Raw genomic sequence first — 14,750 nt, 5'->3', positions numbered from 1 at the left:
GGGAAAGAGGTGGCTGAGAGGCCAAGGTTGATTTCAGAGAGAGTAGCTATTTGAAGGAGTGCGATGGTAGAGAAGACAAGAGAGGGTCTGAAGACAGGTGGAGAGATTAACCTGAGAAAGGGACAGGGACAGGAAGGATGAGGAATGCAGGTGGGGCCATACATGTAAAGTTTAAGTGGGGAGCCAGGAAATCAAGGGATTGCCTTCAAATTCCTCATGAAACTTGGGGAGGAGGACATCAGCTGATAGTGAGTTGACAAATGGAAGGGACTTTACAGTTATCATTTTGATGGCTGCACAATATTACATTGAGGACATAGAGCAACATTTAATTGACCAGTTCTCCTAATGTTAGACTTTCTTCAGATTGTTTATATGTGTGCCATTGTAGATAACCCCACAAAGATTACTTTCATGCACATAATTATTTTTATTTGTGTGCTTATCTTGACGTGAAAATTGTCAGCCAAAGGGCAGAAACATTTTCATGGCTCTTGAAATGCTCAGCCAAATTGCGTTTCAGAATGACTGTAATAGTTTACAATGCCAATAGCACTCCGTGAGCATACCAGTTTCTCTGCAGCTTTTGTAGCACTGGGTTTTATTATTTTAAAACATTATTTCAATTCGATGGGCATAAGTGGTACCTCATTAATGACTTAAATTATATTTACTTGATGACCACTAAGGTTGACCATTTGTCTCTCTTTTTTTAAACAATCTGAATTTTCTTTTATTTGAATTATCTGTTCTTAACCTCAGTCTGTTAGGACTTAATGCTGTTTTTATATAGCTGACAAAGTTTTCACACAAAAATTGTTTGTGTGTCCGAGTTGAGGGAAATTTCTCCCATTTTCCCTTTTTTTTACTTTAGTTTTGATTGTTTAGGTATATTACATTTTTATAAAGTTTGTTTTTTTAAAAGAAAGATAATGTATACTTTGGCTTCTAGCCTGAGAAAGGCACATACATGGCTTTACAGTAAAGTTTTCCTGTCATTTATTAGGGAAGAGAGAGGACAGAGATCTTCTGGGGAGACAAAAGGTTCTGGGAGGGGAATGGGACCTGAGGCAGGCTGCAGTCTCATCTGAGTGTCAAAAGCTCACTCTCTGGCCAAGGTCTGTATGATCTACCTGAGGAGGGTTTGGCACATGAGGACAGCAGAGCCTTTGGGCAGAGCTGGGAGGTCATGGCTCTCAAATTCTGGTACAGACCTCCCGAGGCGGGGTCAGAGGTTAGGGCCTCAGCTGCAAGGGAAGCCAATAGGCTCCGGGCAATGGAATAACCCAGCCAAGAGGGAGCAAGGTACAGACCAGCCCCAGCAATGGCATCCAGTTGGAACACAACCTGCTGCAAACTTTGAGAGAAAAGTTTGAGAGGGGATGGGGAGAGGAAAGTCACAATCACTTAGGCCCTTGCCAGGGGCCAGACCCAGTGCAAGGCACGTTACATGCATGGTCTAGTTTTACCCACTTTGCCCCCATGGGACTGTTTTTATTATTCCCTCTTAACACACCAGGAAGCAGAGGGTCAAAGGGGTTAACTAACATTCACTGTTACGCAGCTTGTAAGAGAGTCCATTTGGTTCTCAAAGTCTCACTTTCCTAAACAATGTCTCAGCTCTGAGAAAGGCACCTTAGATGGTATTGGCGTCAGTACAGTGTGTGTCCTGGGGAGGGGAGATCAGTCCGGCCAGTGAACATATTGGGAGTGCACAGCAAGTCAAGTGGAGGAGTTTGGATTTGGTGCAAGAGGAAATGGGGACCCAGGGGAGGATTCTGAGCAGAGAGTTGGTTTGAATCATGCTTTAGGAAGACAGCAGGGAGTGGAGAGCAGAAAGGAGCCTGTTTTTCTATGACATACTTGTGGGCACCAAGTAGATAAAGCAGCCTATTCAATGAGAGCAAGCGGGAATCTCTGAGTTGCTGCTAAGATAATTCACCACTCTGGAAGCTTATCTGAACTGTAATCCCCTCATCTTTTAAGAAGGATGCTGAAACCTAGGAGAGGTTGCTAAGGGAATAAAGCCTAAGTATCATAAGCAGCAGAATCCATAAAATAATTTTCCCAAATGAGCTCAGTTCTCCAGCCAGCAGCAGTTGAGTGTTTGATTGGAGATGAGGAGGGAGCCAGCAGGGATCTGCTTTCCCTTCCTCCTCTAGACTTTCTTCCCGCGTACACAGAGGTGAGTCCCCATCAAGAGTCCTCCTCACACCTGCATTCTCAGGATGTCTACAGCCCCAAAGTTCCTTCAGCCAGGGACCCTACCCTCTCATAGATTCTCAAACTCTCCTGGCTTTTCACTTGATGTAGATTTACACCCTACCCTGAACCCCAAACTGAATGATTCTTCAAGCAAGAATAATTGATTTAAATGACTTGTATAATATGCTTATTTTATAGGTGGAGGTGGATTAAATTTTTCCTTTGAGCTTTAAAAAAAAAGATAGATGTCTACATATAGACATAAAAAGATATTCACAAAACCAAAAAAAAGGGTATACTGTATGAATTCAGTTTTATAAAATAAATTATATATATACATATACTTACATATATATGCTATATATCAAAGTGTTAACAGTGATTACCTTGGAATGGAGGCTATTTTTATCCTTTTTTGTTTTTTAATGTGCGCCAGAAACCAATAGCTATCTTCTAATATCCATTCTTTCTTTATTCAATAGTAATGGAACCTCCAATTTTATTTGAGCACATGGCCACCTAGAATTAATAGCATATTTCTAGGCCTCCCTTGCAGCTAGATGTAGTCACAGTACTATTCTGACCAGTGAGATATAAGTGGATGTGTTGTATGGCACCTTCCAGAAAGTGTCCTTGAAAGGAAGAAGCATGCTTTCTTCTCTTTCCTCCTTCTTGCTGGCTGGAATGTAAGCCTGATGGCTGGAGCTGGGACAGCCATTTTGGATCCTGAAGTGGAAGCCATAATGCTGAAGATGTTGAGGCAATAAGAGAAAAGAAGCCTGGGTCCTTGATGGTTATGGGCCATTCATACCAGGCATGGATACCCTATATCTACATGAGAATTATTTTTTCTCTTTGTCTTGTATAAGTCACTACTATTTTGAATTTTCTGTCACTTAACAGCTGAACCAAATTCTAGATAATACATTTGTATATTTTTGAAAGCCATGAAATACATAGGGGTATACTGAAAATTCTAGTCCAAGTGTTATACATGGGGTGATTTTTCTAGCTGCAAAATTTTTCATTGAAACCACTCGTCCCAGGTTTCACTCATATCTGCTCTCATACACCATTCAAATAAATTGCATTGTATCAGCACTTAACACTGTGTTCAGTTTTTTTTATAGAAAGAACACATTGTCCCATCCCTAGTCCAAAGACTGTCTTAATTTTAATTCAAAAGTTTTCACAACTCTCCTGGGAATAAAGTATTGATGTGGCTCCATCGTAATGATTTGGGGATATTTGTAGCAGCCTTTTAGGTTATTAGAGACTTGTAAGTTGAGGCAAAACCAATGTTGAGATGGTTTAGGCAACACTTTCCCTGCCCAAGTGAGCTGCTTCTGTCAACATATTGAGACTGTGACCTGTGAGGACCAAGAGGAAAGTCTGTGTGTTGCAGCTATGTGTTACACATGCTTGATGTGGGTGGGTGTTGCTCGTGTGCTGTGTGGTTTTAGCATGTGGGTGATGCACACGTTCATGAGGTGTTCACATGTTCATGTGTGTTTTGTGAGCTATATTTGTGGAGCCTATGTGTTGTATAGGGGTGTGTGTAAGTGGGGATGTATACTGTGCTCCTTTGCCACATAGGGGTGTGTGTGTGTGCACGCATATCACGTTGGTGTGTGTTTGCAGTGTCTGGATGTGTGAGCTCATGCTTGCACACACCCATGTGTAGTCCTGTTATATAACAGTGACAGAGGAGAAACCTTGCATTACTGGGTCCTGAGGAGGGTTGCAGTTGATTTAGGAGCCATGCCAGCACCCGTCATATGGAAGAGCCCCCATCTCCACCACTCCTCTTCCTCTTACATTTCTAGATCACAGGCGTCCCCATTCATTGCTAATAATAGTGCAAGGTTTACATTACATTTGGTTATCTAAACTGCAGGCAAGCACCAGCAATTTAATTTTAAGCTGGCTTCGATTCAGTTGCTACTTTTGCTTTTGCTGCTCCAAATGACTAAAAGTCATTTAAAAAATTTTTTTCCCAGGCATTTGCTTACACTGTGAAGGGAAAATTATCCTGAAACATAAGGAATACTTAAAATAACAAAATAAAAGGGAGATATCGGATGAAGAAAAACAGATGTTAACAAAATACAGTGTTGACATTTCAGCTATTTTCACACATTTGGTGTGAAAAATATTCTCGGGCACCTCACACGTCACCACTTTATCTCCACAAAGAATGCATCGTCTTCTGCTCTCCGGTTCACTCACTACTGTGACTGTCATTCCTGAGCAGGTCTGGATTCACGGAGACGCTCTAAAAGGGAAAAAAGTCCCCACATTCCTGTGGGAGTATTTACAGATTACATCTCTGTGTACCTAGGGATCCCTGACTCTACAGGATCATTTGACCTCCTGAAGATTTTCTCACACAGAATGCGAAGGTGCCCATTGCCTGGGAGATCTGCGAGGAGAGGATGCCCGGACTCTGCATCTCCATGCTGTGCCCGGGGAAGGGCCAGGCTACCCCTGAGTGGTGCTGTTGAGCAGTGGCTGGGAGGGGCACTTGCCACACTGATATGAGGAGGAGATGGAGCCTGCAGGCAGGTGTTAGAGGGTTTCTAGAGCCTGCTGTCCCTCCTGGCTGGTTTTGGGCACATCTGAGAGTGTGCCCGGACTGCAAACGTGGGATCATTAGCATGTACGCATTATGCATATAACCCTAGGAGGAACAGACTATTACACATAGTTTAAACTGCCGTTGAAATTCCCTTGTCCAAGGCTACACATGTAGTAAGTGTCCATGTTGGTATCTGAACCCAGGCAGTTTGCTTTCAGAACTCTGCCCTTAATTCTAGCTCCCCTCCCGAACACTTGCAGCATTGCCCATGCAGGAGCCACGTGGAGATGGGGGCTGCTTTACTGAGGCACAGATTTGACACCTGTTATTTAGCTCAAGTGAGCTTGGCCAACAGCCCAGCATCCTGGCGTGATGTTGTTCATTTTATTAGGAATAGTCTTGTGAACTGAAGAAAATTCTCTCTTTCTGGAAAGTGTTTAAAATGTTGACTGGTAGTAGAGGGAGAAACATAGCCCTCTAGAGAGAATTTCTCTCAGCTCTCACAGGTACTGAGGGAAACATCAGGACATCCTTTAGGCTCTACTTTCAAAAGAGAAACAGAAACTGACCGCTTCTCACCTCCTCCACGGCTAACCCTTGACCACCTTCGTTCCATTCTCAACACTGAAGGCAGAAAGAAGCTTCTATAAGGTGAAAGTTAGATTCTGCCCCTCCTCCACTGTGACTACTCTATTTAAAACTACAACTAGCACTCCCACCCCCTGCTTTCCCCTTTTCTACTTTTTCCTGCTCTATCTTTTCCCCGGTCCTAATCGACTTCTAACATACTGTATAATTTAATTATTTATTATGTTGTTTATTGTCCCCCCTCCCACTAGAATGTAAGGTCTTTGAGGGCAAGGGTCATTGTTTTGCTCACTAATACATTCCAAGAGCCTAGACTAGGCTGATAGCAGTAGAACAGAGAACACTAAAGTTTTTTTTTTTAATTAATTTTTATTGGAGTATAGTTGATTTACAATGTTGTGTTAGTTTCTGCTGTACAGCAAAATGAATCAGTTATACATATACATATATCCACTCTTTCTGAGATTTTTTTCCCATATAGGTCATTACAGAGTATTGAGTATAGAGGTTGATTTTGAAGGAAGCGAGTGCCAACAAAACTGGACATGAGTTATGAGAGATTTATAGATCTGGAGTTCAGGGAAGGGATCTGGTCTGGAGATACACATGTGGGAGTCACCAGCATGTAGATGGCGTTTAAGGTCACAGGACTAGACGGGATCACCAGGGCAGTGGATGGATAAGGATAGAGAAGAGAACTGGTACAGGCCTGCGCCCTGGAGCCCTGCTGTGTTAAAGGGCAGAGAGATGAAGAAGAAAGAACAAGGGAGGCTGAGAAGAAGGAGTCAGTGAGGTAGAAGGAAAAGTGGGAGAGTGTGATGTGCTTGAAGTCAATTGATGGAAATGTTTCAAGGAGGAAATGATCAACTACATCAAATGGGTTAAGTAAGGCAAGGACTGACTACTAGAGAAAGGAGTTCATTTGAGGCTTTGATAACCAGTCACCAAGCACTCGTGTTCCTTCTCAAAATTTTCTCTCAAATCAACCCCTGCTACTCACCCTGTTGTTTCAAGTCACCAACTTCTCTTGCCTTAAAATTGCTGAAGTCCCTTAACCAGCTCTGCCTCAGCCTATACCTGCGCTTTCCATTACAGTGGCCATTAGTCACATGTAGCTACTGAGCACTTGAAAATGTGGCCAGCCTGAATTGAGCTGTGCTGCACGTACCTGCTGAATTTTGAAGACTTAGAGAGAAAAAAAAAAAAAAAAGTATGTAAAACTAGCTCGCTAGTAATTGTTTACATTCCTTCATGTTGAGATGATAATAATTTGGGTTTTTTGAGTTAAAATATATTATTAAGATTATTCCTGGGTTTTAAAATTTTTACATTTTTAAAATGTGGCTGCTAGAAAATTTTAAATTACATATGTGACTTGCATTTGTGGCTCTTGTTATTTCTAATGGATAGTGCTGGGATAGACCATTTTCCATGCTGCACCCATGGTAGTCTTTTAAAAGGACAAAATTGACCATGTCACTGCCATGCTTCTCCCCTTCAGCAACTCCCCACTGCTTTTAAGATAAAACACCACATCTTTAATGTAAGGCTCTGAGAGGAGGCCCTGCTGTCCTGCCCCATCTCCTGACACTCTCTCTTTCTTGTCTGTGCTCAGGGCACACTGACCACATTCCTTACCACCTGGGGTCTGCTCATATGCAGCTCTCTCTGGCGGGAGTCCTCTTCTGGTTCTTTGCATTGCTAACACATCTCCCTAGGGCGTAAGTGTCACTTCCTCAGGAATCTTGCCCTGGTCCTCAAACTAGGTTAGGTGCTCCACTTTATTTATGTATGTATGTATGCTGCGCCGAGTCTTAGTTGTGGCACGTGGGATCTTTGTTGCGCCGTGTGGGATCTTTAGTTGCGGCATGCAGGCTTCTTGGTTGAGGCATGCATGTGGGATCTAGTTCCCCTACCAGGAATCGAACCTGGTCCCCCTGTATTGGGAACGTGGAGTCTTACCCATTGGACCACACAGGGAAGTCCCTAGGTGCTCCACTTCTGATCTTACACCTCCTGAGCTTGTCTCTTACAGCACTGGTCCAACTTGCCCACCATTATTTGCATAATCAATTTTAGTCTTTCTCCACCAGACTGAACATTCCCTGTGGGCGGTCTGTGCTATACTGTTCATTGTATCATCTGCACTTAACACAGCAGACAGAAAGCTGAATTCCTATGTTTTACGTTATATTGATCCACCTAGAGATTACTTATGCTTTTTTTTTCTCTTATTTTTGTTTTTTAAACTGTATTTGTTTTAGAGCAGTTTTAGGTTCACAGCAAAATTAAGAGGAAGGTGCAGAGAGTTCCCACATACCCCCCACCCCAACATGTGCATAGCTTCGCCCGTTATCAACATCCCCTGCCAGGGTGGTACCCTTGTAACTGGTGAACCTAACGTGACACATCCTTATCACCCAGAGTCTACAGTTTATATTAGGATTCACTCTTGGTGTTGTACATTCTACGGGTTTAGACAAATGTATAATGACATGTATCCACCCTTTTAGTATCATACAGAATAGTCTCGATACCCTAAAAATCCCCTGTATTCCATCTAGTCACCCCTCCCTCTCTTTAAACCCCTGGCAACCACTGATTTTTTTTAAACTGTTTCCACAGTTTTGCCTTTTCCAGAATGTCATATATTTGGAGTCATATGAAGTGTATCCTTTTCAGATTGGCTTCTTTCACTTAGCAATATACCTTTAAGGTTTCCCTGTGTCTTTTTGTGGATTGATAGCTCATTTTTTTTAGCACTGAATAATATTCCATTGTCTGGATGTACCACAGATTATTTGTCCATTACTGAAGGACATCTTGGTTGCTTCCAAGTATTGGCAATTATGAATAAGTTTCCTACAAACAACTGTGTGCATGTTTTTGTGTGGACATAAGTTTTCAACTCCTTTGGGTAAATTTTTAAGATATTTTCAGTTGGAGAGAATTGCTTGCTGGGTTGTTTTGGTTTGGTTTTGTGATTCATTTTTCTTATTCTTTTAAAACTAAAGTAGAATTTGCCTAGAGGGAAATGCACAAATACTAAGTGTATGATTTATTGACTTTTGACAAATTAATACATCCATGTAATCAACATTCCAATCAAGACATTAAAGATTTCTATCACCCTCAAGAAAGTTCCCTCGGCCCTCTTTATAAACAGTCCCTGCCCTCTGACACAACCACTCCTTGATTTCTACTATCACAGATTAGTTTTACCTCATAATTTTCCTGTAAATAGAATCATACAGCACATCCTTGGTTTATCTGGCTTTTTTCACTTGGCCTCATGTTTTTGAGATTCATTCATGCCATTGCTTGAAATCAGTAGTTTGTACCTTTTTACTGCTGAGTAATTGACTGGATATATTAACAATTTATTTATCTTTTCACCTATTGATAGATATTATCTATCTGGATTGTTTCCTGTTTGGGGCAATTATGAATAAAGCTACTATAAAAATTCATGTATAAATTTTTGCAGACATGTTATTTTTCCTAGTAAATACTTAGTAATGGAATGAATGGATCATATGGTACTTATGTTACCTTTTTAAAAAGTTGTCAGAACAATATATGAGAGCTTCAGCTCTCCATGTCCTCATTAATGCTTAGCATTTTCAGTCTTATTAATTTCAGTCATTCTGATGAGCATGAATTGATATCCTGGGATATACCGCTTGGTCATTATGTATCTTTTTCATATACTGTTAGATTCCATTTTCTAATATTTTACTGTATGCATTTTTGCATCTGTGTTCATGAGGATTATTGATCTTGTAATTTTCTTTTCTTACAATATCTTTACTGGATTTTTGTATCAGGATCATGGAGGTCCCACAAAATGAATTGGGAAGTGTTTTCTCCTCTCTATTTTTTGATGGATTTTGTGTAATATTAGTAATATGGATAGAATTTACCAGTGAAATCATCTGGGCCTGGAATTTTCTTGGTGGAAAGGTTTGTAGTTGCAAATTCAATTTCCTTAATATAGGACATATTCCATTTTTTAAAAATTTCTTCCTGTGTCAGTTTTGGAAAATATTAAACAAGGAATTTATCCATTTAATCTAAATTGTCAAATTTATATAGTGATATAAAATTGTTCATAAAATTACCTTATTATCCTTTTACCAGCTGTAGTGATGTCCCTGTTTTATTCCTGATACAGGTAATTTGGGTTCTGCTTGTTGCTATCTTTTTTTTTTTTGCGGTACGCAGACCTCTGACTGTTGTGGCCTCTCCCGTTGCGGAGCACAGGCTCCGGACGCGCAGGCTCAGCGGCCGTGGCTCACGGGCCCAGGCGCTCCGTGGCATGTGGGATCTTCCCGGACCGGGGCACAAACCCGCGTCCCCTGCATCGGCAGGCGGACTCCCAACCACTGTGCCACCAGGGAAGCCCTTGCTCATTATCTTTATCTCTCTTCCTCATCAACCTTCTAGAGGTTTACTAACTGTATTAAACTTAAGAATGATCTTTTGGCTTTGATGGCCTTTATTAATTTTTGTCAGTTCTCCAGTTCATTTTTGCTCTTACCATTGTTATTCCTACCTTCTTATATGTTTGGTTTAATTTGCTTTTCTTTTTCTGAGTTCAAGTGGAAGCTTAGGTTATTTTTAGATTTTAGTTTAAAGCTTTTCTTCTTTTCTAATACAAGTATTTAAAGCTATAAATTTTTTTCTAAGCACTGTTTTAATTGTATACTACAAATTTTGGAACGTTGTGTTTTCATTAAGTTTGAAATATTTTCTAATTTCTCTTGTGATTTCTTCTTTGGCCTAGAGGAAAGTGGTAAATTATTTAAAAGTGTGTTGCTTAATTTTCAAATATTTAGGGAGATTTTCTAGGTATTTATTATTAATTTCTAATTTAATTTTGTTGTGGTAAAAAAAGATAGTCTGTTACCGTTTCATTCCTTTGAAATTTATTGAGACTTATTTCGTGATTCAGCAATTGATTTGTTTTGTTGAAGACTCCATGTACACGTCAAAGAATGTGTATTCTGCAGTGGTTGATTTGTAATGTTTATAAATGTTAATTTTGCCAAGTTGGTTGCTAGTATTATTTAAATATTTTATATTCTTACTGATATTTTTTAGTCGACTTGTTCTACCAGTTACTGAGAGAAGAGTGTTAAATCTCTGTGGTTGTGAATATGTCTGTTTCTCTCTTCAGTTTTGTCATTTACTACATGAATTTTAAGCTCTGTTATTAGGTGCATGTCCATTTAGTGTTAGTATATCTTCCTGATGAATTGTCCCTTTGTTCATTATGAAATATCTCTCTTTATCCCTTGTTGCACACTTATCTTGAAGTCTACTATATTAGTTCACTAGGGCTGTCATTAACAAAGTATCAGAGTGGGTGGCTTAAACAACAGAAATTAATTTTCTCACAGTTCTGGAGGCTAGAAGTCAAGGCGTCAGCAGAATTGGTTCCTTCTAAGGCCTCTCTTCTTGGCTTGCAGATGGCTGTCTTCTACCTGTGTTTTCATATGGGCTTCTCTCTGTGCATGTGTGTGTCCTAATCTCTTTATATGACATCAGTCAGATTGGATTAGGGCCCACCTTAACGACAAAGACCATCTCCAAATGCAGTCATATTCTCAAGTTCTGGGGGTTAGGACTTCAATATGTGAGGAGTTTTTTTGGGGGGAGGAAGGTGACACAATTCAGCCCATAACATCTACTTTGTTTGATATTATCATAGCCACACTGCCTTTCTTATGCTGTACTGTTTGCATGGTGTATCTTTTTCCATCCTTTTACTTTCAACCTATCTGGGTCTTTGAATTCAAAATGTATCTCTTAGGGATAGTCTATACTTCTCTCTTGCTCATGTATCCATTCTGACAAGCTTTGATTTTAATTGGAATATCTTGGTTTTTAATATTTCATGTATCTATTGATAGGATTGGGTTTGAATCAGTCTTCTTGGTATTTGTTTTCTATTTGGTGTTTGTGCATTTGTCCTTTTTCTGCCTTCTTTTGGGTTAATTGGGGTTTTATTGCTGAGTAATTGACTGGATATATTACAATTTATTTATCTTTTCACCTCTTGGTAGATAATTGGATTGTTTCCTGTTTGGGGCAATTATGAATAAAGCTACTATAAAAATTCATGTATAAATTTTTGCAGACCTGTTTATATGTCTGGACCCTACTTGCTTTAGTATTCCATTTTATTTCTGCTATTGATGTTTTAGCTATACATTCTTGTATTATTTTCTTAATAGTTGCTTGGTAGTTTTAAATATGCATCCATACTTATCACAGACTACTTAGAATTAATATCATTTCATTTCACTTATAATGTAAGGATTTTACAACAGGTCATTGATTTATTCCTCCTTCTGTCCTTTATGTTATTGTTCTCATATATTTTACTTATATTTTGAACTCTACAAAAAAATTATAATTTTTCTTTAAATCGTCATTTGTCTTCTAAAGGAAAATAAAAAAGGGTGGTCTTTTACATTTACCCACATATTTGCTTTTCCACTAATTCCTTCTTATAGATCTGAATTCTTATCTGCTATCTTTTCCTTTCAGTCTGAAGAACTTCCTTGAGCATTTCTTACAGCACAGTTCAGCTGGTGCTTAATTCTCTCAGAATGCTTTTATGAAAACTTTCTTAGTCTTTCTTTCCATTGCCTTTCTGTACTTCATTGTTTCTGATGAGAAGTCAATCAACATTATTATTATTGTTCTTTTGTATATAACAAATCTTTTTTTTTTCTGGTTGCCTTTAAGGTTTTCTCTTTATCTCTGGTTTCAAGAATTTTATTATGATGTGCTTAAGTGTGGGGTTTTGGGGTTTGTTTTATCATAATGAATTAATATGGAGTTAAAGAATAAAGGAAATCACATTTATAGTACATCCACCTTGTAACAAATGCCACATTATGAACTGATATATAAATGATCTTTAGTCCTTTCCTTGGATTAACCACACCTCCTCGCTGAAGGACTGAGACTAGAAATTCTGTATCCAGCCATGACAGAGTGACCGACAGTGGGCTTGTCTTCTAGCCGTAAACAACAATACAACTGGACAAGAGAAAGGAAACAGTTGTGTTCAGGCAGACAGCACAGTCCATGCTCCAGGAGAAAAGGGAAATACCCAAAGTTAGCTCCACATCCCATCCCTCCCCTCTCCTCTCCCTACTTTCCTCCTGGGCACTTTTAGACCTTGGTGCAGAGAGGTGCAGGCCAAGTAGAAAGCTACAATTTGTCTAGATGGGGGAGGCAGAGCTCAGAGCTGGGGGCTGCTGAGTGGGGCTGCAATATGTGGGAAGATGCACACAGGGGGAATCCCCTTGAGCCCTGGCCACTCAGTGCTGGAGGGTGCGGGGTGAGCCATCATGAGGCCTGAAGAGGCCTGTGCTCCGGGGCTGAGGGCTGAGTGGGGAGGCCAAGGCTCACAAACAATGCTAGAAGACATAGGAGTTTGGGCTCCGTCAGAACAGAGAAAACATCCTGAGAATGACAAGTATTCAAATGAGACCTGAAAGGCTACATCTTAAGAGAAAGGACCACCTCCAAGGGTAAGGACTCTGCCCTAAGGACAAAGTACAGACCTGACACAGACATGTCCATTCCCCACACTCAGTTGTTCCCCTAGCTTCCTCTTCTTCCTCTTTCTCTACATCTAATAAACTAATAGTAGCCAGCATTTATGGGGGGCTTACTATGTGCCAGGTTGGCTCTTTCAAGTGTTTTACTTTTGTTGATTCATTTTTCATCCCAGGACACTGTGAAGCAAGTAACATTTTCATCTCCACTTCACAGATGTAGGAACTGAAATACTAAGAGATGAAGCAGCTTGCCCAGTGATCCGTAGTTAATAAGGAGCAAAGCTGAGTCTTGAACTCAAGTGAGCTGCCTCCACATTCTTACCTGCAACACTTACTACTTCAGTTTTCCCTAGGCTGTTACTTATAGGCTGAAAAATCTCTAGTGTCTGTTCACCTTTTCTTCATTTCCTGCCACCACAACCTTGCTTTAGACTCTCCTCATCACTTGCCTAGATTTTTATAATGATCTTCTTATAGAGTTCCCTGCCTCCATATTTAATCACAGAGAATTTCTAAATTTGCAAGCTTGATCATACAATTTATTTTTCTTCTCAAATTCCTTTAATGGCAGCACCTATGGTCCATTATGATCCACCTCTCTATCCAGAATTTTCCCCAGCACTTTCTTCCTGCCTCTTTCTTTCTCTCCTTCATTCTTTTTTTTTCCAGCTTTAATGACGTATAGTTGACAAATAAAATTGTAATATATTTTAAGTGTATAATGTGATGATTTGATATATGTATACATTGTGAAAAGATTCTCACAAACGAGTTAATTAACACATCCATCCTCTCACATAGTTACCTTTTGGGGGGTGGTGTGGTGTTAAGAACACTTAAGTTCTACTCCCTTACCAAATTTCAGTTGTAGTTAAATTTATTTTTATCATAGTTACTATAGTCACCAAGTTATATATTAGATCCTCAGACTTTATTCATCTTATAACTGAACATTTTGCCAACCTCTCCCTGTTCCTCACCCCAAACCCCCAGCCCTTGGCAACCACTGTTCTCTCTGCTTCTGTAAGTATGACTTTTCTCTTCTTCATTCTTTACCACTCTAGCAATACACACCTACGTGTGGTTTAAAAAATCACACAATTTCATGCCTCTGAGCTTCTGCCCATGTTGTTGCCTCTGCCTCAGACACTTCCCCTACTTGTCAGCCGGGCAACCTCCCTCCTCCAAAGCCTGTCTGGGCTTCTCCCAGGCACAGGAGGGCCTTTCTTCCACCACAGGGTGGGAATATGCACCCGCTGGCCCCGGCACAGGCCATGGCAGGACTCTCAGTCTCTTACTGTCTTGCCCTGGGTCGGGCCATGTTTTACTTATTCTCCAGCACTTGGCACATGGTGGGCACATTGTAGGCACACAACAGACGCTTCTTGAAATGTGGTACATGGGAAACTCCTACCCCAGCTGAATGATGATGTATTGTTCTGTCCTCAGGTGGGCAGGAGTGAGGGTGAAGTGTGTTTTAAGAAGCCCAGATATACCAGGAAAGGAGAGCAGGGAAATGTCAGAAAGTTTTCTTGGCTTCACAACCCTCCCGAGGCTGGTGCTGCTTTATTAGCAGAAGGGCAACAGCCCACTTGGCCAGTATTCTCACAAGAACTAGAGATTTCTCCTCCTTGTTTTTAAACAAAGCTGAATTCCATTTGAGCATTTCATTGTTCTCTGCCTGCCTCCTTTGCCTAATTGTTTCTCCTAGGAATTGTCTTTTTCTTGGGAGAGAGTGTTCACAAGACACAACTGATCACAAAGAGCTCTAGAATGCTTCCTTGGGGGGACTCCGTGGC

The sequence above is a fragment of the Lipotes vexillifer genome, unplaced genomic scaffold (assembly GCF_000442215.2).
Source record: "Lipotes vexillifer unplaced genomic scaffold, Lipotes_vexillifer_v1.1 scaffold515, whole genome shotgun sequence".
Classification (NCBI taxonomy): domain Eukaryota; kingdom Metazoa; phylum Chordata; class Mammalia; order Artiodactyla; family Lipotidae; genus Lipotes; species Lipotes vexillifer.
The sequence above is the reverse complement of the archived record's forward strand: the minus strand, read 5'-3'. Positions refer to the sequence as shown.